Raw genomic sequence first — 27,685 nt, forward strand, 5'->3', positions numbered from 1 at the left:
ACGGAACGGCACCTCAATCGACTTTCCACCTCGGTATACTCCATCATTGTTCCTACTTTTGAACTACACGTGGCTTGATTCCTTTATAACCAAGGATATGTAGGCAGCTCAGATACCAGGGCTCGGTCACATACTCCTTTTTTTTAGTTTTTGGTCTCTATAAATAAGGGTCAGGTCAAAAAGCATGTCTCGTCATTCTTTGTCTGAAAACTCTTCGCGTTTCCAGTCAAAGAGGGACAGCTGTAGACATGTAATTTGTTACCCTCCCAAATAATTTACACATTTTAGCGTAAAATATTTAGTTTAGGTTTTAGTATTGCTATTCTAAATAGTTTTGACTCTTTTACGTTATTTTATTACAAAAATAAAAATTACAAAAATATTTTATTTTATTTTGCTAATTAATATTTTTATCTAGTTACCTTTAATTTATCTACCTTATATAAAATTCAAAAATCCAAAAATAGTTCCATTTTATTTTCACGAATATTATTTTAATTTTACAATAATTTTTTCATTTTTATCTTTTAGTATGATATTTGAAAAATATCAAAAAAGAATAGGTTCATTTTAACGGTTCGTTTTATTTTAATAGTTATTTTACTTAAGTAGGATTAATTAGTATATGGTGTGGTATTTTTAGTCTTGTGTTAGAAGAAAGAGTATGAAATTTGAGACTAATTTTGTTTGGTCTTAATTGAAGAGGTCCAAAAAGATGGCCCAATTTTAATGCCTAAATCCTAAGACCCACTTCCCATTCTTCTTATATATCCAAACACACAATTTAGACCTAGACATTAAAAAAAAAAACCTAGACTACACAAAAAAAAAAGCTTCAGCCGTTTTTTTAGGATTTGAAACCCTAGGACCCCTTCTTCTTCTTCCTTAAAACTTAACCCTAGAGAATCTCCAAAAGAAGAACCCAACTGCACCATCACGGTCGTACACCACCATAACAGCACCTTCTCACCTCTTCTTCTTCTTCTTCATACCACTAAGCGTCAACCACCATCAGCCGCCCATACCCAAACCTAGCGACCTCGCTATCGCCAACCATCCTCCATAGCTACCGATTTTCATCACCACTACAAGCGAGAAACACACATACATACAAGTACAAGAACAAAAAAAATGAACACAAACTAGTCGTCCACCCCTCGTCTCTGCCAACAATTGCCAAAACTGCCAAAACTACCGGAATCTGGCGAGTCCAGCTAACTGGCCATACAGAGGATCCCACCGAAACACTTTTGTTAAACTCTTGTTTTTTATCAGTGGAAAAGTAGAGAAGTGCTTTGAGTCAGCTCTAATAATCTCAAAGACTCGAGCAGCAAAGCACGTCAGTGACGCTTCATATAAACCTAGGCGACATCAAGTGCGAAATCTTCTCTGACGAAGTCCCTAGGGATATTGAGCTGAGGTTACTGAAATCGTCGTTGTCCGGGAAGATTCATGTTTCTGTCAAGTTGTCGTTTTAAGTTTTCCGGTGTTGCATTTTCAGATTTCATTTGGCAAAAATATACCTAAGGTCCGTTCCTTAAATTATTCTGGATTAATATAAATTTTGATGTTTTGTGCATGTATATGTGAATGAATTAAGTTCTGTTTATATCACAATTATCTTGAACTTGCATGCTAAAATTTTTGTTTAACGTAGGTTGTTGCATTGGTTAATTAAGAAGAATTTAGGTTTAAGTTGATTATAAACATAAATGGGTTGTTTTGACAATTTCGTATGTAATTAGAAGTGAACAATGAATTGGGGTCGGGTTGATAAAATTGGAAAATGTTTTGGTCGAGGAAATTGATTTGAAGTGTTTTTAAAAAAATAAAAAAATGGGGCTCGAGAGCATTTTGTATTATTTTACTTATGTTGTTGTCTAGTTGTGTCGATGGAATGTATGTTTAGGCCCTCCACACCCGGGTGTGAATTTCATGTGACCCAACCATAACATCGAATATTAGTAATATTAAACATGTTGTAAATCGCGGGTGCATTTCATGTGATGTAATTTGCAATGTTTTCAAAATAAACGAGTACGCGATATCGTGCCTTATTCCAGAAAATAATTCCATAATAAATAAAAGTGGTTAGAAAGTTAAAAACGCATGTAGGTTTAAAATGTGTAATAAATCAGATAATTAGGCCAATTATTAATAGTTAAGCAACCGTGCTAAAACCACGAAACCCGGGAATGCCTAACACCTTCTCCCGGGTTAACAGAATTCCTTACCCGGATTTCTGTGTTCGCAGACCATAAATAGAGTCAACTTTCCTTGATTCGGGATTTTAAACCGGTGACTTGGGATACCGTAAATTATCCCAAGTGGCAACTATGAATTTGAATATACATAATCCAGTTTCGATTATGTCACTTAAATTGGAAAAACTCTCTTATACTCCTTCGTGTAAAAAGGAGGTGTGATAACAACAGCTATAGCATCCAAGTCACAACCCCTTTAGAGCTGTTAGGGAAATAGAAATAGAAGTATCCAAATTCAGAACCCGTTGCACCAACAATAACTTCCTCACTATGTATTTTAAACCTTTTGATAAAACAGATGGAGCAGACCAAAAGAAAAATAGTAAAAATGGTAATAACCCGATTCCTACTCTATTTAAAATGGCAATCATCTGTCTTTGTTCCCCTAACTACACTATTTAAAGAAATGACCTTTACATTATAGGAAGACGAACATCTACTTGACGAACTTCTATCTGTGAGGTTGTTATCCTTCTTTGACATCTTTTTGGTTTTTCTTTGTCCAGATGAAAGGTCCTGCAAAATTTGTAAGCGTGTCAAGGAAAATCATACAAAATACCCCGAGGGTTGATAGTTAATTGAACCTACCGTACATGAGGTGGATACTTAAATGAGAGAAGGTTAGTAATTAGATGCATGGTGATACCGGGTAATCTTTTTATTTCTTATTTTGTTTGATTAGAATTTCCAGACCTTGACATCTGTTTTTTGGGTTTTGAAAGCTGGCAATCACCTTAATGATGGTAAAAGAAAGTGTGAAGTATTCTGGCTCATATTCAAGATTGCACATTAGAGGAGCCCATTTTTGTCTTATGGGTCTTTCTGGCATTTGCCTGGACTAAGTGCTGAGGTGCAGTGTTGCATGCATAATGTAGATGTTGCTTTGTAGTAGAGGAAGTTGATATGGGAGCACATTCTTGTGATGACTTGATATGTCATCTTATATTTTAGAACCTAATTTTGTGTTTTGAAGCCTTAAATACCTTATTTTGACCCTCCTCGATTTGCGTGCACATTCCGATCATTTTTATGTGTTTTTGGTGATAATTGAGTATTGATTCAAAGTTGAGATTTGGTATTATGGAACCGTTGTTGAAGTAAGTCTTGTTATTGTTATTTTATCTCCTGTTGTTACTTGTTCATTGTTATATGGTAAGGGAGAGTGTTAATGTATGAAGGGTGATGTCGTGTCATTTCTATTGATTTATACTGTGAGTGTGAGTAAAAGCATGAAGGGTGATACCATGTAGTATCATTGTTTCATTGTGAGGTTGAGGGTAAAAGCACGAAGAGTGATGCCATGCAATTTTCTTCATTGTGCTTAATTGTTTTTACTGGTTAAAGGCATATTGACTATTCTGGTCATCATTTCCGCTATATTTCTCGTATCCTGTACCCTTAGCATGTCCCCCTCCCAATAGTACATGATTAGTTTTATTTGTTATTATGTTGTACATATACTGTTATCTGCACAGGTTTATTAGGTAGGTATTTTTTCATAGCCTCATCACTACTTCATTGGGGTTAGGCTCGATACTTATGAGTACATGGGGTCGGTTATACTCATGCTACACTCTATATTGTATGTGTAGATTTTGGTACCGGCCCTAGCTGTCCATGAGTTGGAGCAGCTTGGAATTGCTCACTCAGAGACTCGAGGTAGATCTGATGGCGTCTGCAGACCTTGAAGTCCCCTTCTATTTTCTTATATCACTGTTTCTTTTCTTTTAAACAATTGTATTTCTTTCAGACTCTATTTGTAGTAAATTCTAGAAGCAAATGAGTTGTGACTCCAGATCCGTATTGTAGCAGATATTATGGGCTTTATGTTATTCTACACTCAATTTTAGTTTCTGTTTGGCTTAATTGATTTTGTTATTGAAATTGACTAAAGTTGTCTTAATGAATTCTCTAATGTTGGCTTGCCTAGCAAGTTAAATGTTAGGCGCCATCAGGATCCTGAAGGTTGGAATTCCGGTCGTGACAAGTCTCCGGGTCATGACAAGTTGGTATCAGAGCACTAGGTTGCTTATGTCTCACAATTCATGAGCTAGCTTAATAGAATCTGGAGGATCGTACGGAGATGGCTCAACCCGTTTCCGGAACCGGCCCGGACCGCTACAAAGGGGGCCGGGCGGGCTGGGTTAATGGGGTAAAGGGGTTGGTCCGTTCACCTTCGTGCAACCGGTTAACCGGATCAGTCAAACCCGGTCAACGCGATTTACTGTAGAACCGGTTAACCGACCTGGACCAGACCGGTATAACGACTACTTTCAATTTTTTTTTATTTAATGTTTCTACTTTCTGACCATTGGCTCAACGGCTATTTTTCACATTTAGCCCTTTATTCTGCCAATTTATTTTAAATTTAATATTTTTTGTAATTACTAATTTAGCCCTTAGAAAAACTATAAATACACCCCCCTACTTTATTTCTTCACTCATCTCTCATTTCTCAAACTCAAATTCTCAATTCAAGTTAAATCATGCCCCGTACTTCTAGAGTGCGCTCATATGTTTGGGAACACTTTGAGGTGGTAGAAGAAAATGAAGAAGTTCACAAAGTAAAGTACAAGAACTGTGGTCGAGTCTTAAATCTTCGTCCAAAGTGTGTGGGCACAGGCTGTTTAAGGAGGCATATGAAGAGTTGTCTTTAGCGTACTCCAGAAATTCGTATTTAAGTTGAATTGAGATAATTTGTGTTATTTTAAAATTATTAGACGTATTTATGGTTAACTTTTTAGTATGTTATATTAATTTGAAGTATTATTATGCATGAAAGTTAAGTTTTATGCTTTTTTCGTTAATTTACTTGTTAAATGAAACTTCAATTTGTAATTTTGAAATAAATGTAGCACTTGCAATTTATAAGTGCAATTTTTTCTCATCTTCATTGTGTTATTTATATTTTTACTTTATATTATATAACTTACAATAGTTATACAAAATACAAAAAAATTAAAAATTACACTAACCCGGTCCGACCCCTTGTACCCGTAACCCTTACGGTTCATTTTTTACCCAGATGAACCCGAACCCGTTAAGCCAAGTAACCCCTAACTTGTACCCGGTTCGTAACCCGTACGGTTCCAACATTTCCCTACCCAGCCTGGCTCGTCCCACCCGTTAGACACCCTTAGCGAAGCATCTAATGTTCGCATTTGCGAAGTTGGGCTGGGGCAAGCAGTGATTGCAATTGCGATCAAATGGTTGCAATTGCGGAAGGTCAAAGTTCCCATTTGATGGGAAGGACTTCGCATTTGTGATAGTTTCTTCGCATTTGTGGGGTTTGCATTTGCGAACCCCAGATCGCAAATATGTCATCTTTCAGCTGATCAAAATGGGAGTTAGACGGGATTTTTGTTCATTCTCTCAAATTTTAAAAACTAGAAACCCTAGAGGCGATTTTTCAAAGAAAATTTCTTCCCCAAATCATTGGTAAGTGATTCTAAACTAGTTTCTTTCAATCTTTCACTATATTTCCTAAGATTTCAACCAAAAAATTTGTGTTTTTATGGTGAAATTTGGGGTTTTGGGTAGAAATAAGAATTTTTGTAAAATGGGGATTTAGACCTCAAATTGAGGTCGGATTCGTAAACAAATTACATAAACGGGCTCTGGGGTAAATGGGTAATCGGATTTTGGTTCGAATTTCGAGCTTGGACCAAGCGGGCCGGGGAGTTGACTTTTGTTGACTTTTTGAATAATGACCTAATTTGAATTTTTTTCAATAGTGGGTAGTTTCTAAGGCTTAATTTGAATCGTTTGGTTGGTAATTTGCTAGATTCTATTAGTTCGGAGGCTTTTTTGAAAGGCAAAGATGTGGGTTTGCTTTGAGTTTGATCTTTAGAGCGAGGTAAGTGTCATGGTTAACCTTGACTTGAGATAATAGGACTTGTTTATTTGCTACATGTTTAGATGTTGGGTACAACGTATATGTGAGGTGTCGAGTACTTATGTGTTGTTGTCAGGTTAAAGCATGCAAATGGGACTTGTTTCTTGTAATTATTACTTACCTTGATTATGTTATCCATGCCTAGACTAGTTATTTGTTAAATTGATCGTTTTTATCATGTTTATGGGTTTTTGTGATAATTGAGTATTGATTCAAAGTTGAGATTTGGTATTGTGGAACCATTGTTGAAGTAAGGCTTGTAATTGTTATTTAATCTCCCTGTTGTTACTTGTTCATTGTTATATGGTAAGGAAGAGTGTTAGTGCACGAAGGGTGATGTTGTGCCATTTGTGACTGTTAATGCCCGAAGGGTAATGCCATGTCATATTGTGAGTGTTAATGCACGAAGGGTAATGTCATGCCATATTGTGAGTGTTAATGCACGAAGGGTGATGTCGTGCTATTTCTAGTGATTTATACTGTGAGTGAGAGTAAAAGAACAACGGTGATGCCCTGCAGTATCATTGTTTCATTGTGAGGTTAAGAGTAAAACCACGAAGGGTGATACCGTGCAATTTTCTTTATTGTGCTTAATTGTTTTTACTGGTTAAAGGCATATTGACTATTCTTGTTATCATTTTCACTGTATTTCTCGTATCATGTATCCCCTTCGCATGTCCCCCTCCCAATAGTGCATGATTAGCTTTATTTTTTATTATCTTGTACATTTACTGTTATCTGCATATGTTTATTAGGTAGGTGTATTGTCATAGCCTCGTCACTACTTCGTCGAGGTTAGGCTCGATACTTACGAGTACATGGGATCGATTGTACTCATACTACACTCTGCACTTCTTGTGCAAATTTTGGTACTGGCCCTAGCTGTCCGTGAATTGGAGCAGCTTGGAATTTTTCATTCGGAGACTCAAGGTAGATCTGCTGGCATCCATATACCTTGAAGTCCCCTTCTATTTTCTTATTTCATTGTTTCTTTTCTTTCAAAGAGTTGTATTTCTTTCAGACTCTATTTGCAGTAAATTCTAGAAGCTCGTAAGTTGTGACTCCAGATCCCTATTGTAGCAGATACTATGGGCTTTATGTTATTCCGTACTCAGTTTTAGTTTCTGTTTGGCTTAATTGATTTTGTTATTGAAATTGGCTAAAATTGGATTAATGAATCCTCTAACGTTGGCTTGCCTAGCAAGTGAATTGTAAGGCGTCATCACGATCCTGAAGGTGAGAATTTTGGGTCATGACTATTCTCAAACAACTCTTCCATATTTTAGTGGTATATGTTCGGGCTTGGAATCATCTTGAAAAGATGTTCTGTTCGAAGCAGCTCTAAAATTGGTTTTAGCAAAGATTGGACCACTACATGCAATTCTTTCATCATTGTGTGTAATCATGCAACATAATATTCATGAGTTTTTTTTGCTGCAACTTGTGCATGTCGTATCCCCAAGCACCTTAGGGAAGTTGTTGTAATATAGTGTGTACATTGTGGATGCCAAGATTGTGCAAGTGGGGAGTAATTATTTTTCTGTAACTGTATGTTATAAAGTCTGATTTTTCTATCTTGAAATACTATGGATTTGTCGTATTCTGAATTTTTAATGCATTAGAGACTTTTGTTTATGAAAATCTAGCTGGTACATATGACTTGCTTTATTGAGGCTGTAAAGAATATTATTGGACTTCAGAAAATAACTGTATATTTCTTTATTGTGTTTCCTTACTACTGTAGCATGTTCCAAAAAATAATGGCATTTCCATTATCCTTTATATCTACTATCTTTTCCAACACATATTTTTTTATAAAAAATTATATTTGTTATTTTTTGTACAACGCGCGAGTACAGATACTAGTTAGAAATAATCAGTCATTAACAAACTTGGCATATAATGAGTGACGTAATTAAAGTGAAATTTTGTTGTTGAATGTGGTTATAAACTTATTATGTTTCTTAATCTTATGTTATATATATATATATATATATATATATATATATATATATATATATGTTACTATATTTATGTATATTCACGAAAAATACACATCTTAAGTACCAAATATAATATCATTTATACTTATAAAAATTTATAGGCATTCATTTATTATATTAACTTTTAAGTATTGATAATTACTTCATTTAAGATTTAATTTAACTGTATAATTACACTTGTGCAACCAAACAATAAACTTGTAATTACACTGTAATTACACTATGACAAACAAACAGATCATCGTAATTACACAACTATATAATTATGTAATAACCCGACCGGTCATTTTGAGCATTTGCACTTTGCTCAGTAATTTGGGGGCACAAATAGCTCTGTATCATATATTAGGACTTGTGTGGAAAATTTGAGTTTATTTCGAGTTGATTTGATATGTTTCGGCGCGAGTTTTGAAAGTCCAAAGTTCGAAAGTTCATTAAGTTTGATTTAAGGTGTGTTTCGGCGTTTTGATGTTGTTATACGTGATTTGAGGCCTCGAGTAGGTCTGTATTAAATTATGGGACTTTTTGGTTTGTTCGTACGGGGTCCTGAGGGGATTGGGTGAGTTTTGAAAAAGTTTGGGTTGTGTTGCACTCATTTTTCTTATGTTTAGACGTCGTTTCTTCAAGCATAAATGGTACCGCATAAGCAAATGAGCTCTAATTTTTGTTTTGATTGAAGAATTAGATCTATATTGTAATTACAGTGGCATAGAAAAAAGAATCGTCGAATTTGAACATCGTATAAGGATTTTATGGTCATATTACTATGAATTGGGTTGCCAGATTTTTCAGAATAAATACGAAATTATTGAAACCAACATATCTCTTTCATTAAGGTCAAATGGAGTGATTCAAAAGTCTACCTTGACTAAAATTCCACAAAAAATCCATTAGAGGCATGAAAAGCAAGTTTTGGAATCGTTTGGCACGCAAAATGAGGCAAAATAGCTGGTCAAAATTATTTAATATGGAAGGTTTGTTCATTTGGTTATATTTTGAGTTGAGGAGCTCGGATTTGAACAATATTTGGAGGCAATTTTCACCATATGGATTGGGATAAGTGTTCTATACTCGATTTTGGTTATATTTCATGAATCCATCTTCGTTTTGGGCATTTGATTGATAATTTCAAAGTGAAATTTGGGGTTTTGTCTAAATTTTCATAAAGTGAATTATTAAGTTTTTACCGATTTAGAGTCAGATTTAAGTGAAACTAGTATGGTTGGACTCGTAACTGAATGGGTTATCAAGTTTTGTAAATTTTGTCAGGTTCCGAGGTGCGGGCCCGGGTTGGGATTTTTTGGGCAATTTTGGATTTTTGATTAAAGATTCGACCTTTTTCTATTGGGATTGGTTCCTTTAGCATTGTTTGATGTATTTGATTTGTCTTTTGGTTAGTTTAGAGTCGTTTGGTGGTCAAAACGTGCGTGATGGCATTTTTGGAGCATCGCTTGGCTTGCTCGGTAGTGGAATCGGCTTGTTCGAGATAAGTAAATCTTCTAAACTTAGTGCTAAGGGCATGAAATCCCAAATTATGTGTTGTGTGATTGGTATTGAGGTGACGTACATAATAGGTGATGGGCATGTGGGCGTGCACCTTGTAAATTGTGACTCCGTTATTTCCATGGCATTGTATACTGGCCATATTCTTTATTGATATCTGTGTTTTCACCATGCGATAAAGAAACTGAGATATCAATCATGTTAGATATCATGTCTAGGCTTTATGCTGATATTGTTACGACCCATAGTGGTCGTTTCTTACTGTCATCTCACTGATTTCATTGATATTTCATACTCAGTCATATTCATGCATTCATATCATATCTCAGTCTCAAATGTTATTTATTGATACATCATATCATTATTCCGGGTTAGCTTCCATGTCATTGTGAGTCCGTGGGTAAGACTGGAGAGATTAAAGACTGAGTGAGACCGAGAGCCTGATTATGAGTGACAGTTATAAGATCGGGCTGCACGCCGCAGCGGTTATACTGATTTGTGATAGCGCTTGGTTGAAGGATCCCTTATAGAGTCTATAACACACCCCCAGTTAGCGCGGATGATATTATTAAGGGATGAATTTCCTTGTACATGGATTTGTCCGAAGTACTTGATATCTGGAGATGTATTTCTCTACAGGGTTAGATTACCCTTTTTTCTCGATACTGGGTGACTTATAGTCAGTGTTGTATATGTTTCGGAATGGATTTCCCTGGGCTGCATAGACCATATACAGTACCGAGTGGCTGAGCATTTATATATACCTGGAGATGGATCTTTTCCATGGGGCCGGAATGGCCTTCCTCGGTATTGAGTGACTAATGATCAGTGATGTATATATTTCGGGATGGATGATCCCTGGGCTATACGAGCCATATACAGTACCGAGTGATTGAGCATTTATGAGTGGAGAGTGTGAGTACATATTTCATCTCTTGGATACATGGCATTAGCATGCATACATGACATACATCCATAAAGATGTATTTTTCCTCATACTGTACGGTATCACATCGTTCATGATTTTATTTTACACACATTAATATGTGGGCATAGAGAATTATTTCACAATTGTTATTAGGAAAGAAAAGGAAACATTTTATTTGTTGTGGAAAGTATTTTTGGGAAAATTTTCAGTTTTCAAACTATCTCATATTTTCTTTTGACGATTTTGGTAAATGATTTGGGTTTTTCACTGATATTCTTGAAAAGCAGAACTATTTTTCGGAAAAACTGTGAAAAAGATGAGCATTTTATCTCTGAGTTACTTCCATATTTATATGCTCTATGTTCTTATGAACTGTTGTTGGCTATTGGTGTTGGTCCCGGCCTATGTTTCAGCTCGTCACTACATTCAACCTTAGGTTAAGTTTGTTACTTATTGAGTACATGGGGTCGGTTGTACTCATACTATACTTCATGCATATTGCGTGCAGATTTTGGATGCCGATGTTGCTGAGCATGGCGGGAGCTAGCATTGAAGATGTATCTGCATCCCTGTTATAGTTGCCTCTTGTTCGTGTAGATTTATAAACTTTGTTTCTGTACTTCTCAAATAGAAGGTATATTTACTTCATATTAGCTTTGTAAATTCTACTTTTAAAAGCTTATGATTTGTACTACCAGTCCTTGGGAATGTATAAGATTTAGATAATTTCTTTGATTAATTGTCCTGTTAAATATCATTGAAATAGATAGGTATTAGTTGGATTACCTAGCGGGTTGGGTTAGGTGTCATCACGACTAGTAGATTTTGGTTTGTGACAGATTGGTATCAGAGCTATAGGTTCATAGGTTCTACAAGTCATGAGCAAGTGTCCATTAAAGTCTTGCAGATCGGTATGATGACGCCCATACTTATCTTCGAGAGGCTACAGGGCATTTAGGATATACTTCCCATATTTCTTTCCTTATCTTGTGGAATTGATTCAGCTTGAAGTGTAACTCTTTGGATTCCTTCCATGCATTTGTAAATGCACATGAGCGCTCGGTATCAGCTGTACATCGACGGCTTGTGATTCCATGGAAGAGGTGCGAGATGTGATTTTGGTATGCTGACGATGGGCCAGTCTGAAGGACTTGAGGCTAGGTTTTGACTGTAGGTTGAGCGTAGAGATATTGGTTGTGTGAGTATGTATTTTTGGGATATGCCAGGTAATGTCCCTATTACTAGGATTTGTGATTGGATGACTGTGTGATGAGTATGACGTGAGTGCGAGATATGTTCAGATTGTTTGAATGAGACGAGAAGAGTTTACTTGAGATGTAGAAAGGACTATTGGGTGTTTGATTTCCGTCATGATTTGACGTATAGTCTTGAGTTATGGGTGTGTTGAAGGATCTTTTAATGTTGTTTAATTGTGGAGTGAAGTAGATTTTCAAAGCAATCTTGTATGAAGACAATTGTGACAAATACACAAGGTCAATCTGCATTGGAGACAATTGTTATCGACCAAAATGTTCCATAACCTGTGCACCTGGGGAGAGACTTGTATGAAGAAGAAGAAGAAGAAGAAGAAGAAGCAATGTTACAACAGTATAGAGCAGAGGCAGCAAGAAAAGGGGATCTATCACCAATGCATAACGGCAAAGGTAAGAGGACTCGTACAAGGAAAATTAGTTGGGACGACAAGGTTAGTGATTTTTTAAATGTTAGGAGACCTCCAATGAGAGTTTCCAAACAAAATAAGGCCGCCCAACTACATCTACAAAGTCCAATCGTTCAAAAAAGAAATCATGAATTTTGAATACATCTTGAAGAATTGGGATTGTGATGAAAAAGAGTTACAAATTGAAGAAATTACAAATTCGGACAAGAAGGGGCAACATTTTAATTCCTTCATCATTTTATTCTACCATTATATTAGTATTCTCATTTGTAATATCATCATAGAGTATGTTATAAACTCTGTGATGATCATTGAATATTTAGTACTTTCCAGTTCTTATTTTTTACATGCATGTTAGTAGGTGAGGCTATTTAAAGCCTCAATAGGATTAGTAAGGTAAGGTTTAGCCCGGTTTGAGTTGCCTTGGTCCTATGCCTTTGGAAAAATATCCACACGGCTATGAGATTATATGCCCTCGTGAGACTTTGCCGGCAGCTACACCATGAATCCTTTACATGAGACTGCCATCATAAGGCAATGTGAGGCGCAGATGAGTGATTATATAGCCAAGGCATATGGTAACAATACCGGTGCTATTGTCCCCCTTATTTGTACTTTTCCTAATTGTTGTATTTTTTCTTTTTTCTTTTATTAATAAAAAACTAGCCCTAGGCGCTTGCCTAGCGGATTGCCAAAACAAAAGTAGATCCTTATGGTGTAGTAGTTGTGGTTGTGAAAGGGTTTAGAGAGGTATCAGTTTGAGGCTAAGCGGGTGGGTTATCACTTGCGGGGTAATCTACGGATGTGTGATCCTTATGATGTTGTGTGAAGAGTTTCCTTTTACTAGTGGGTAATAGGTGTTGTGATTTGAGTTTGGATTAGTTGAGAAAGTTGACCGGACCGTCACAATGATGAACGAAAGCTTAGCATATGATTTGAGGTATTATATGGTTTGTGTTACATGAGCTTATGAAGGATTGAGTTGAATCTCACTACGTTATTTTGATAGTAATGCAGTATGGTTATTGCGAGTTATCAGATGTTTTATTCCATGGCTTTGAGCCAAATGGGGGAGTCTGGTATCGACGAATTGATCGCATGATTATGTGTTGTAATGGTTTCGGTTTGAGGTATACTTGTGAATCAGTTATGACTTGTAGAGGTTGAGATCGAGGATGACTTGAGTAAGGGAATTTCTAGATACGGGTTGTATTACACTCTATAGGTATATGTGAATCATGGGTTATTTGAGTTGTTATCCGTAAATGATGTAGTATTCATGGAGAAGGGATTCACTTGATTGCTTAGAAGTGTGGATTACTTCCTAAGTCATTGGTGTGCAAATGGGCACAGGTTGTTCCATCCGTTTGATCAGTTTAATTAAGATTTGAGCAGAGTGGATGACTCTCGAGAATGGTTCTAATGAATTCAAGATTTATACGTGGCAATTGAGAATGTTGCGAATTTGTACATGGCTAGAAGCTGAGAGTTACATTGGATGGTGTCGAGACTTGTAATATTTCTATATTATATGGATTCTACATTCAGTATCAGGAAGGTAAAATGAACAGTTTTAAATTCATAGAAGATCTTTTCTGAGTAGGTATCTCGATTGTGATACTTTTGGGGGTTTTAAGAGAGCATTCAGTGGCTTATGAGCCTTAGGGCGGTGTGGTTTTATGCTAGGGTCTTGTGTAGTGAGTTTTGGTTGAGGATTGTGGTATTATTGCGAGGAGAAGTATCAATTTGAAAGTAATTCAGAAGGAACTCAGAGGAATAGAACAACTTGGTAGTAGGTTGAATCGACATGGTAATGGATATGATCGGTTCTTTGGGTGCTTATGATGTGGTTGGTTTCTACAGGTATTTTGTGGTAATGCTATTGGGTTTGTGATGATCTGTGTGGCTTGGTTGAGTTAGAGAGATTTTGTTTTGATGGCTTAATTATGTGCAAATGGCTTTCAAAGAGATCTCATTAGTTTCTACCACGGTTCGAGGAGCATATTTCCTACTGGCATGAGGAGTATGTGATGTATAGTGATTTTCTCCGGATGAAATCAAATAGAAATTTTTTGGCTAATTGAGTATGTAGTTACTTGTGACGGAGTAGATTATGAAGTTCTTGTATTTTCCATATGATGGCATAGTATATTCGGTGTGTTGTGTGGGATCGATATTGGCATGTGCAAGGTCACAATTCGGTTTTGAAGAGAAGAACATAAATTCTTAGGCAGCATGTATGGTTTCAGATGTCCAGGTAAATAATATTCCTATTAGTTATGGCTTAATGAGAGTGTAAGTTTTAGAAAGGGGCACTGTGTTTTGATTTATGGATGCTTCATTGGTATTGCGATATTTGCTTGGTTGATCGATTGTTGATATTCAGATTTTTCTATGTGGCACGGAAGAATTATATAAGTATTCCTCGTGAGATGATCATATATGAGAGATGTGTTAGACATTCAAGCGGTGTAGTGGGGATCAGATAAGGTGATTCGTGTGTTCTATAAAATTGGAAATGGGGAGTTCTCAGATACAGATTGTTTGGTGGTTGTGGACTATGAAGATGTATCCAAAGCTAGACGGATGATAATATGTTTTATGGTTCAGTCGTTGTGGACTTTCGGAGTGTTATGTATCTATTTTTGGGCGACCAGAGTTGGTTTAGGGTCCATTGGTAGGCCCAATGAGAATGTGTGTTCTACACCGGGTTGGATTGGTTGACTTTATACTGCTGTTATTGAGGGATGTGCCATTCAGTTAGAGTTGAGCTTATTCGTGTTCTGAGATGCTCTATGAGTCACCTTTCTATGCTGTGAGGAGTTGTGATTCGTTGGTTATATACACACAGGGTGTGATTCTATTCGGGCTTTATTGCGAAATTTGAGCAAGATGGGTATTTGGTGTTGAATGATTGATTGTGCATTGATTATGTTCATTCCGGACTATGGTATTGAGTTATTTGCTTCAATGGTTAAGGTCGTGCACTTTTGGTACTAGACGTCAAATTGCGCGTGGTTGTTTATTTGAGTGTTGTGACTTGAGGTATTTCATGTGGACCAGCGTTTGGATGGGGTCGCGTATTGCAACGAAGTTATGTTGGGATATGATCCTTTGTGTTAGATTCGTGTGTTTTAGTTCTATGGTGTGTGATGGGTTCTTAGCAGTGTATTGTGGTGGTACTTGTTGAGCTTGCGGGACGGTTCTCTCATTGGAGTCATTTTCTATGTTTGAGTACGTTTGAATTATTGCGTGTTGGTGCAAAGATTGCATGGTATGTGGCTCTGGGTAGTATTGGTGAGGCATGTCAGTAGAGTAGCTTGTATTTGATAAGATGAGGTCGTCGGACATAGAATGAGTTCTATCAGATTTGATTGCGGTATATTTGTAAGAATAATATCGTTGGTCGGCTTAGAAATTGGCTATAGTTCTTGTCGAAGAAGGGGGAGCTCCATGACTTGTTGATCTGATGAATGGTTATGAGTTTTTGCATATTTCTTTCATCATCTGCAGTACACAAATGTTACATCCCGTACCTTAGCATTAGGATGTGTCGTAGTAAATCCACATGAGTACGAAAGGGATTATGTCTATTAGGAGGTTATAGAGAGTTTAAGACATTGTTATTGTAAGACCCTGTAAGTTTAATAATATTGATACCATTATAACTTTTGATGTGGTATTTTGAGTGGAACATTTTTGTAAAAAGTTTGAAAAATATGATTTTATATAGTTATTAATATTACTACTTTCGAATATGCTCTAAATTATACACATATATAATATAAGAAAGTTTATGAGATTTTCTTTATTGTAAAGATAGAAAATATTTTCTCACAAGAAAAGAAGATTATTTTTTTTTACCATTTTAAGAATTAAGTGTACGAAAATTTTTATTCTTTATATGAAATTGGGAAAATTAGAAGTTGAGAAAATATATGAATTTTTACGTGGATATTTTAATAAAATAATAATGTATGTATTGATTTTATATGGTACTATGATTTATTAATTATCAATACTTGCACGGTAGAGATTAGTCTTATCTTATGTTCAAGTGGGACCTAGTTAAAGTAATAGATGATGAGTCATAAGTAAATTCCTAACGTGAAAAGATTTCATACAAAGTGAGACTTCTCTTTCATTATTCTGACCTTTATCTTGAAATTTGCCTCAAACTTTATGAACGCTTGATGATTGTCTCATGTATTGAATGTATAGCCTAATTCTTTTGGTAGACTAAGATATAATGAGTAGTAAATCCACGCAAATGACAGTGTGTGTATTTCTTTTAGCAAAAATCAATTAGCTTGAAAGAAAATGGGTTTTCTTTTGTATTGCCTGTGAAGGTTGGTGCTGAATCTTCCATTGATAATGTTAGAACCCAAGAACATTAGGAATCTGTTATAGGAATCTTTTATCTAGCCATGTAAACAAGGACATCAAGCATATATTCTTGAAGGAATTAGCATAAGACAAGAATGTCACGCAAAGATATAATTTCTCAGGACATGCTTTTCTATATCTCTCTTATTTTCCTTGTGACTTTCTTCTAGTTATATGGTCCAGTCACAAAAATAAGGAATCTTTTCTACTAGTTCTATCAAGAATACTGTTTAACCAAAAATCTGAGTCTTTGGTCAAAGCTAAAAAGAAATTCGGGTTACTGATAATTAGGAGACGAAAATAAAATACTTTTGAGAATGATGGTAAAATAGCAAATAATTTTGTATTTCAATGAGTTCCCTATAGTATTCCGTGCTCTTACAAATAATGATACTTCTTCCTTTTATAGGTAATTCTAGGTAAAGGAATGAAGTCTCAGCTTTAATGACATAATTATGAGTAATAAATGATATTAAATAAGCCGTTATACAATCATTCCTATTAAATACCAATTTTCTAACGTATCAGGTATTTAATAATGAATTTGGACTCCTTTCTGTCATCAGATCTTTGTCTTTAATGCCTTCTAATCCGTTGGCTGTAAATGACTTGAATTGGTACGAGACTCGTATCTGCACTTCGTCTCGTGCCTATTTAAATTCCTCTTCCCGTGGTTGTCTCCATCCGTGCCTCTTAGTCAATTGTTGCGCTTTGACCATTTAACCAAACCACGTGTCATGCCACGTCATCTTTAATATAAACTCAGTTTTTTTCCAATACAGATAGTCCCCCCACTTTCCATTTATTTATCAATTTAAATAATTGGGAAGTGGATCTTCATAAAAAAGGAATTTTCGCCACAATTAATGCTTATGACAGTATTAACACCTCAGTAGTCTTTTCCATTTAATGTTTCGCTCATGTGTCATTTTCTGATTGATTTTGCTATTTATACCCTTTTTCAAGACTTCTTCATTCTCACTATTCACGAAGTGATAGTTGCCTTTATTATAGGCTTTCCATCATTACACTTCTAAGTTTGACGGTTCCCATTATATACATAACTTTTTCTTCCTTTGTCTTCTTCACAAATCTTCAGCAAACACTTTCTTCTTTATTTCTACTTTCTTTCGACTTATCCTTCCTAACAATGTCTTCTTCAAACCCTAATCGTAAAAAAGTTTCGATTCTAGACCAATTCCCTAACGCCCCTGTTAGACACAGAAGAGGCGGAGGAGGTAGGCTTCGAACAGGGTTAGAATCTACTCGAGGCGGCTCCTCTGGTTCTTCTTTAAAGAATTCTATCCCAAAGGCCCCCTCTTCTAGAAGTAGAGAAATTCTTGATTCTTCTCAAGAACCCTTAGTTGATGAGATAGTTCCCAGCGATTTTTCTTTTGAAAGTGACAAAACGTCTCTTCAAAAGCAAATTGCAAATTTGGAAAAAGCTGATACTTATCCTACAATAGTGACTGAGCTTACAATCCCCACCATAAGGAAAGATTGTAACTGGAAGGATAGTCTTCGAATGTCAATTCCTTCCCCAAATCAGAGAATTTTCTCCTTTAGAAGTGTGTATTCTTTTGTTTATACTTACCCCTTCACTTTAGGTTTTAATCCTCCGATTGACCCAGTTATTCTTGATTTTTACCGTTTCTTTACAATTTGTTTGGCCCAAATCGGTCCCATAGTGTGGAGAACAGTGGCTTGTTTGAGATACTTATCCTCCAAAGCCAATGTCAATTTCACCTTCTCTCACCTCATTCATTTATACCACCCTAACTTAATACGCCATGGGGTTTTTACCTTAACTGCAAGGAGCAAAAAAGTTATGGCAAATCCTGAAGATGACAAAGATCGTGGATGGTATATCCGTTATGTTGTTGTTCGTACGGTGGACTTGATTGGCGAAACAAATACTCCCTTCCCTGAGAAGTGGAATTTTGAACGTAGGTTTCCATTACTTACCGTACCTACTCTTGAGAATTTCAAAAGAAATTTGTTTTTTAACCTCGTCTCTTCTTGGTTTTTTGTAGCAACCATGGGAGATGTGGAACCTATTCCCAACTTCCGTGGTTGGGTAGACTCACTTTTGAAGATTGCTTCTAGGGAGCAAAGAACTTGGAAATCGATTTCTTCCTTACATGGCTGGAAGGTGAAAACACATGGTATGCCCCTTTTTATATGTTTTTTTTACATGTTAAGCATTTTTTCCTCAATTTTGATCATGTATATCCTTCCATTAATCTGGATTTGGCGTTAGAGAAATGACGGCTGAAGTAGCTATGGCCATTCGCATGTCTGCTAATGCTGCTCTTGATTTGGATAAGGCTCGAGCCTTGCTGCCAAAAAGGAAAGCTATAAAAGAAAGTTCTGAAGAAGATGAGGGTACCTCCCTAATTACCAGGCCAAGGGTCAGGAGGCAAATAATCATTGATGATGAAATTGAAGACACTCCTTTTCGAACCTCAACCACCGAGCCTGTTTTGATTCATTCTGACGAGGACACCGAACCAAGAGATAATAATGAGTCAATTCAGCATCTTTTTGATAGTGGTTTCGAGAGTGGCGAGCTCGGCCCTGTTTTTTATGAAGCTCATCTTTCCTCATTCGTTCCTATTTCCTCCATTCCACTGCCAACCATAAGTATTTCTTTACCAGTTTTGACGACTTCCGTTCTTTTGCCAGTTTCTACTGCTCCTATGTCCGTTCCTGCGTTGGTTTTTACATCTTCTCCTTCCTGTTTCTGCATCTTCTCCTTCCATTCCTTCCATTGCTCCTCTTCCCTCTGTTCATCATACAGAGACGGGTTCTAGAAGTGGAAGTATGACTATGAGAAGTGTTACTCTGGAAGTTCCTGTCAACCATAGCCTCTTGAGAAAGACTGGTAGAGCCAATGTTTGGCTTGAGCCCCTAATTGGAGATATTGAGAAGAAGAAGATGGAGAGCCATAGCTGCTTGACTCTGATGAATGACATAGTTCATTCTACTTTGAAGGTATTTTTCCTCTTCTTACCAACAAGTTTTTTTTTATTATCTTCAATCTCTCATTTCTATGAGTTGTCTCTGTAGGCTAACCTCATTGGTACGGAATTAATGGGAAGAATTTCCCTTCTGGAAAGAAAAGCTCGTGAGTCTGAAAAAACTGTCCACGAGGCCGAAAAAATAGCCAGGGGAGCCCAGCTTGAAGCAGCCAATTGGAAAGAACAGTTTGAGAATGCTCAAGAGACCATAGAGGAGTTGCAAGAAAATAAAAACCTCCTGGAGCAGCAAAACTGTGGTTTGACTTCTGAACTGGCAACTGCCAAGGCTTCTTCAAGCCAATTTAAAAGAGACAAAGAGCTTTTGGAATGCTCTTTGTCAGAACAATTATCAAAGGCTAGTGAAGAAGTTAGGGAGCTTAAGGCACTTTTGGCTAAGAAAGAAGAGTATGCAGGAGAGTTAGTGCAAAGCTTGACTCAAGCTCAAGCTGACTTACAGACCTCCTCTGACGAGATTCATGCCTTGAAGAGTTCTCATGCCGCTCTTGAAGCTTCCTTTGATTCCCATTTAGCTGAGCACCAAATCTTGAAAAACGATCTTGCTATGTGGGAAAAGGAATATGGGCTTCTGGAGGAGAACTTCAACATAGAAGTGAGTTGGGCTTTCCTAAAATCTCGTCGTGATGCTTTAATGGAAGCTGCTCAGGAAGGCTTTGACTTGCAGTCTGAACTGGACAAAGTCGTAGATACCATCGAGAAGAGTCAACAATCTACTGATACTCCTTCTCCTGTACTTGAAGCTCCTGGAACATAAGAACTTTTAAATGAAGAAGTGGCTACTGCAGCAATTGGGGTTGCAATTCCTGCTCCTAAGGGTGAAACTTCTGATGTTCCAAACCCTTCAGTGATTAGCTGAAAATGAAATTACTGTAAGGGATCTTTTGATGAAGTTCCCAGTTATCATAATGGGGCATTTGTATAAAATAAATATTTTGTTGACTAAATTTGTACTTAGTTTTTTTTTTACATTAAGAAGTATTATCGGTACTTCTGTATATTCTATTCTTGCCTATTTATCTAGGACTTATGGAATAGCTTAGCATTTTTATCCTTTTAAAATTCTTTATGATTCTTCTCATGGATTATCAACATGAGACTTATAAAAGAGGGCCCTTTTATTTTATCGACACTTAATGAAGAAGACGTCTCAACTTCATAATGGTGTTATAATACGATGAAAGAAATAGGAATACACATGTTTTGTATGAAACAACTTTGGCAAGTTTTTATTCATAAACTTTAACAAGTTTTTAACTATTACATGTATTACAATACATCTACAACCTTCTCGTAACTGTTTTTCTTGTAACAGATTTGTACATAACATAGAATAAACAAGGTTTTTTTTTCATAACTTGTTTCAATACATAGTCATGACCCTATCTTTATATATTAAGAAGGGTTTGAGAGGTGACTTTGTTTATGAGTTTTGAGAGATGACTCTGTTATTCTCATGAATGCTGAAGACTTCGTAACTTTTACTCAACACTTGTCTCTTTGTGGACGACTTTTGTTCGATATTCGTATCTGCATTTCTACATGTATCTGTGTACAATATTGTAGTCCCCCAAGTGTTTGAGCGTTGAAGTATGAAGCCTCGAGCACTTGTTTATTTCTTTTACTTTGGCCCTTTTCCTGAAACGGAAAGATATACGGGACTCGAAGGTGCGATTATAGATGAAGACTGCCTAACTCGTGTGTATTTCCATCAGATTAATTGTAACCCTGGGCTAGGAATTTAAGAATACTCCATTTCGCCTTGCAAGTTGTGACTCATCATTTGGCACGATTTAGGGTATTTTGCCTAGCATCTAAAATCGTTAGTAAAATATTAATAATCCAAGAGAGAAATTTTAACATGGTAATACCTGACCGTAGGTACTTTCTCAAAAGTAATATCTTTTTAAGTGGACGGCATTCCAATGTGAGGGTAAAACTTTATCATCCATTGTCTCCAACTGGTATGCTCCTTTTCCCACAATGTCACAGACTTTGTACGGTCCTTCCCATGTTGGACTTAGCTTTCCTGAGTTAGCAGCCTTTGCAGATTGGAACACCTTTTAAGCACAAAGTCCCCAATTTTGAAAAATCTGAGGCGTGCTTTCCTATTGTAATATCGTTCAATTACTTGATTTTGTGTTGCCATCCTTATCAATGCAGCTTTTATTCTTCCTTCAAGTAAATCAAGGTTGACCCGCATCTCTTCATCATTAGATTCCTCCGTTGCCTGATCGTACCGTGTGCTTGGCTCACCTATTTCAACTGGAATTAAGGCTTCCACACCATAAACCATTGAAAATGGTGTTTCTCCAGTGCCTGTTTTAGTCATTGTACGATAAGCCCATAATACTCCAAGTAACACCTTAGGCCAATTACCTTTTGAATCCTGTAACCTCTTCTTCAAGTTGTTGATAATGACTTTGTTAGTAGATTCTGCTTGTCCATTACCTACTGGATGGTATAGCGTAGACGTTATCCTTTTGATCTGCCAACTTCGAAGAAATTCTGTGATTTGAGCTCCAATGAATTGTGGTCCATTGTCACACACGATCTCCTTTGGTGCTCCAAAGCGGCATATTATATTTCGCCATATGAAGTCTTCAACTTCTTTCTCTCGTACCTGTTTAAATGCCCCTGCTTCTACCCATTTAGTAAAGTAATCTGTAAGTATAAGTAGAAACTTTACCTGACCTTTTGCTTGTGGAAGTGGACCTACGATATCCATTCCCCATTTCATAAAGGGCCACGGGGCTATAACAGGATGTAGTAACTCAGCTGGTCTGTGCATATTATTGTCGTACCTTTGACATTTATCACATTTGGACACGAAACTGGTTGCCTCTTCTTCCATCTTAGGCCAATAATATCCTGTGCGAATTAATGTTCTTACCAGTGACCGTCCTCCTGCGTGATTCCCACAATGTCCTTCATGTACTTCTCTCATCACATATTCTGTTTGAGAGGGTCCGAGACACCTTGCTAGTGGTCCACCGAACATCCTTCGATAAAGATTTCCTTGATATAAACAATATTGAGCAGCTTTTTTGCGAAGCGCGTGAGCCTTTCCTTTGTCATTAGGCAGGGTACCGTGCTGTAAAAAGGCAACAATTTCGTTTCTCCAATCCCATGTTAAATGATTAAAATTTACCTCGTTTTTATCAGATTCGAGAACGGAATGAAATAGATGTATGACTGAAGCATTTGTATTGTTTGCTACGTCTGCTGCAGATGCGAGATTTGCTAAAGCATCTGCCTCTACATTCTCATCTCTTGGGATCTGTACTACTTTCCAAGTTTGGGATTGTTTTATTAACTCCCGTACCTTTGCGAGGTACTCTTGCATTCGCGTCTCTCTGGATGTATAAGTCCCCAGCATTTGATTGACCACGAGTTGAGAATCACTCGTGATTATAATCTGTTTTATACCGAGTTCTCGTGCCAATTCTAAACCTGCAATTACAGCCTCATACTCTGCTTCATTGTTAGTTATAGAATGACATTTTATAGCCTGTCTTATAGTCTCACCCGCAGGTGGTACAAGGACTATTCCTAGGCCTACCCCTTTTACATTAGATGAACCGTCAGTGAATAAAACCCAAGTCCCCGGGTTTACACCATTAAAAACTAGTAATTCTTTTTCTGCTTCTAAATGCATCCCCTGGCTAAAATCAGCCACGAAATCAGCTAGTACTTGAGATTTTATAGCGGTCCTGGGTTGATAAACAACTTCATATTTACTTAGTTCTATAGCCCATTTTGCTAATCTTCCTGAAAGTTCGTGTTTATGCAAAATATTTCGAAGCGGAAAAGCAGTAACTACATTAATGGGATGACATTGAAAATAAGGTCCTAAATTTTTAGATGCCATGATCAAAGCTAATGCTAATTTTTCTAGCTGTGGGTATCGTGTCTCAGCTTCCAATAAGGACTTACTTACATAGTAAATAGGAGATTGTTTACCTTGGTCCTCGCGGACTAAAACAGCACTCACCGCGACTTCAGATACGGCCACATAGTTGAGAAGTTTTTCCCCCACCTTTGGTTTTGCCAACAACGGTGGTTTTGACAAATAAGCTTTCAAATTTCTAAGGGCTTGTTGGCAATCTTCATTCCATTCAAAATGATCTTGCTTTTTGAGTGCAGAGAAAAACTTAAAACAACTTTCTGAGCATTTGGAAATAAATCTCCCCAAAGCTGCAATTCTTCCCGTTAATCTTTGTACTTCCTTTTTATTAGTAAGGATATCAGGGATTTCTTTTATTGCTTTGATCTAAGAAGGATTCACTTCAATACCACGGTTAGAAACAAGAAAACCCAAAAACTTACCTGATGCAACTCCAAATGCACATTTTTCTGGGTTGAGTTTCATATTAAATTTTCGCAAAATTTCAAATGTAACAGACAGATGTGAAATATGATTATGAGATCGCTGGGTTTTAACGAGCATATCGTCTATATATACCCCCATTGTTTTCCCTAAATGTTCTTGGAACATTTTGGTGACCAACTTTTGATAGGTTGCCCCATCATTTTTGAGACCAAAGGGCATTACTTTATAACAGTAAGTCCCCCTGTCTGTGATGAAAGAAGTTTTTTCTTCATCACCAGGATCCATTTTAATTTGGTTATATCCCGAGTATGCATCTAAAAAACTTAAAAGTTCATGACCTGCGGTTGCATCAATTAGTTGGTCTATATGCGGTAAGGGAAAGGAATCTTTTGGACAGGCTTTATTTAAATCGGTATAATCCACACAAACACGCCACTTACCATTTTTCTTGGGTACGACCACTGTGTTAGCTAGCCAATTAGGATACTTTACCTCACGGATCGATCCGATTTTTAATAATTTCTGGACCTCATCCTGAATCACCTGGTTCTTGAAAGCACCTTGCTTTCTTTTCTTTTGCTTTATTGGTGTGAAAGAAGGGTCCTCATTGATTTTGTGAGTCATCACATCCGGTGGTATCCCTGTCATATCAGTGTGGGACCAAGCAAAGCAGTCTAAGTTAGCTTTTAAAAATTCGATTATCATACCTCGCATGTTTAAGCTTAAATTGGCCCCGACATAAACCTTTCGTTCAGGCCATTGCTCAAATAACATCACTGCCTCAAGCTCTTCAATTGTCGTTTTGATGCTTTTATTTTCTTCAGGTTCCTGAATTGTGTCAGGCCTTGAGTCCAAATCTGTTTTTTCTTGTTCAGCTGAAGTTTGATCTTTTTTACCTTCAACTATTTCCTGTAATTGCTATTTTTCTTTACTTACGGTGCTCGTACTTGTTACAGCATTGACACTTCTAGCCATCTGCTAATCCCCACAAATTTGGAAGATTCCCCATGGTGATGGGAATTTAATAACCTGATGCAGAGTTGATGGGACAGCATCCATATCGTGTATCCATGGTCTCCCCATGATCATATTGTAGGCCATTTCCATATCAACTACCTGAAATTTAGTTTCTTTAACAACACCCATAGCAAAAGTTGTTAGAATTACCTCTCCTTTTGTTACTACACTTGAATTGTCGAAGCCTGACAAGGTGTGCGCCTTGGGTATCATTTTGTCTTCAGCTTGCATTTCCCGTAGTACCCTTAGTAATATAATATTTACAGAACTCCCTGGATCAATCAAAACTCGTTTTACATTAGTATCATGTACAAGTAAAGATATTACCAGTGCGTCATTATGTGGAGTTGTCACTCCTTCGGTATCTGCGTCATCGAACGAGATACTTTCATTTTCTAGGAACTGCCGCACCCGTTTCCCGTGTGTAATTGTTACCTTAGAAACCTTGTTGGAGGCTGTGTAGGTTATGCCGTGAATATCTTCTCCCCCGCTTATGACATTCACTCTCCTCTTGGGTGAAGGAGGTTGCGGTGGCTCTTGCCTGTTTTTCATATAAGCTTGTTTTCCTTTCTCGCTAAATAACTCAGTGAGGTATCCTTGCTTCAATAGATGATCCACTTCACTCTGCAAAAATCTACATTCGGAAGTTTTGTGCCCGTGATCATTGTGGAATTCGCACCAATGATCTGGATTGCGTCTACTTGGATTTGACCGCATCTCTTTTGGCCACCGTACCTTATCTCCCATGCTTCTTAAAACAGCTACGAGCTCGGAAGTAGAGACATTAAAATTATATCCGCCGAATTGTGCTTTTAAACTTCTGTCATCATCTCGTGATTCTTGTCAGTTCCGATCATTCCTGAACTTTGAAGAAGAGCCAGAGTCCCTATTCCTCGATTTTTGATCATATTGTTGGCTATCTTGTTTCGACCGTGGGTCTTTTCCTGCAGGTCCCATATATGGATCGTACCTATTTTTACCTGATCTTTTTTCGGTTTCTGATCTTCGGGGACCACCCCTTTCTTCATGATGAAACTTAGGTACGGTATCTTCTTCAATTCGCAGCTTCGTACTATACCTGTTGTAAACATCATTCCACGTGGTTGCAGTAAATTCTCGAAGGCTTTCTTTGAGTCGTCTCGTGGCTTCAGAACTTTTGTCATTTAAATTGCTTGCAAAGGCTATTGCAGCCCAATTGTCAGGCACACGAGGTAGAGTCATTCTTTCTCGCTAGAATCTATCAACAAAATTTCTAAGCAACTCTGAATCCCCTTGTTTGATTTTGAAAATATCTTCCATTCTTTTCTCAACCTTTTGTGCTCCCGAATGTGCTTTAATAAAAGAATCTGCAAGCTCAGTAAAAGAATTAATAGAATTTTCAGATAAAAGAGAATACCAGGTTAATGCACCCTTGGTGAGTGTTTCTCCAAATTTCTTGACCAGTACTGATTCAATTTCTTGTTTGGTAAAGTCGTAGCCTTTCACGCCTGTTGTAAATGTAGTCACGTGGTCACGTGGGTATGTAGTACCATCATATTTTGGGATGTCAGGCATTTTGAACTTTTTCGGAATCGAAAGTGGAGCAGCACTTGGCTTCCATGGTTGTTGTGAGTATTTGTCCATGTCTACTCCTTTTATTACAGGCGGAACTCCAGGGATTTGTTCAATACGCTCATTTTGTTCCTTAATCTGTTTCTGCAAGGTTAGTACTAAATTTTGCAAATATGAATTATTTGAATTACTTGGTCCCCCTTCTTGTGGTTCACTGGGGGTTGCTCCGTTTCTAGAATTATCAAGACCAGAACGGGGATTCTCCAATGTATTATTATTAGAAGTTGGTGTGGGTGGTGCAGCAGACAATCGACTAACAAGTACCTGAAGAGCTTTGCCGACCTGTGCATCAATTAGCTTTTGTAAAGCTTCAGTTGTAACTCCTTCAAAGTGTTCAGATTATTCTTGTTGATCAGCACGGGATTCAGTAACAGGGGTGCCTTCACGATATTGACGTGGTGAATCTGGAGGGGAGGGAACCACGTCATCTTGATTTTGATGAAATTGATTTTCATGGTTTCCCAATGTATTATTACTGTTATTGTCGGTGTTGTTGTTTGACATGGTGAAGACAATCGACAAGATATAGCTTAAAAGAAAAGATTATCAGATTCCCGGTACCGGAACCAATTTGTTTAACCAAAAATCTGAGTCTTTGGTCAAAGCTAAAAAGAAATTCGGGTTACTGATAATCAGGAGATGAAAATAAAATACTTTTGAGAATGATGGTAAAATAGCAAATAATTTTGTATTTCAATGAGTTCCCAATAGTATTTCGTGTCCTTACAAATGATGATACTTCTTCCTTTTATAGGTAATTCTAGGTAAAGGAATGAAGTATCAGCTTTAATGACATAATTATGAGTAATAAATGATATTAAATAAGCCGTTATACAATCATTCCTATTAAATACCAATTTTCTAACGTATCAAGTATTTAATAATGAATTTGGACTCCTTTCTGTCATCAGATCTTTGTCTTTAATGCCTTCTAATCCGTTGGCTGTAAATGACTTGAATTGGTACGAGACTCGTATCTGCACTTCGTCTCGTGCCTATTTAAATTCCTCTTCCCGTGGCTGTCTCCAT

At 37.0% G+C, this 27,685-nt stretch overlaps 1 long non-coding RNA gene across 1 annotated transcript; it reads left to right on the plus strand.

Annotated features, from left to right (window-relative positions):
- The first annotated feature begins 812 nt into the window (after positions 1-812).
- Positions 813-4,098, plus strand: LOC107832153 (uncharacterized). The gene is made up of 3 exons (XR_001658513.2): positions 813-1,528; positions 2,771-2,884; positions 3,857-4,098. It is a non-coding gene; the product is annotated as an uncharacterized LOC107832153 (long non-coding RNA).
- The last annotated feature ends 23,587 nt before the right edge of the window (positions 4,099-27,685 follow it).

This window comes from Nicotiana tabacum, chromosome 16 (assembly GCF_000715075.1).
Source record: "Nicotiana tabacum cultivar K326 chromosome 16, ASM71507v2, whole genome shotgun sequence".
NCBI classification, from domain to species: Eukaryota; Viridiplantae; Streptophyta; class Magnoliopsida; order Solanales; family Solanaceae; genus Nicotiana; species Nicotiana tabacum.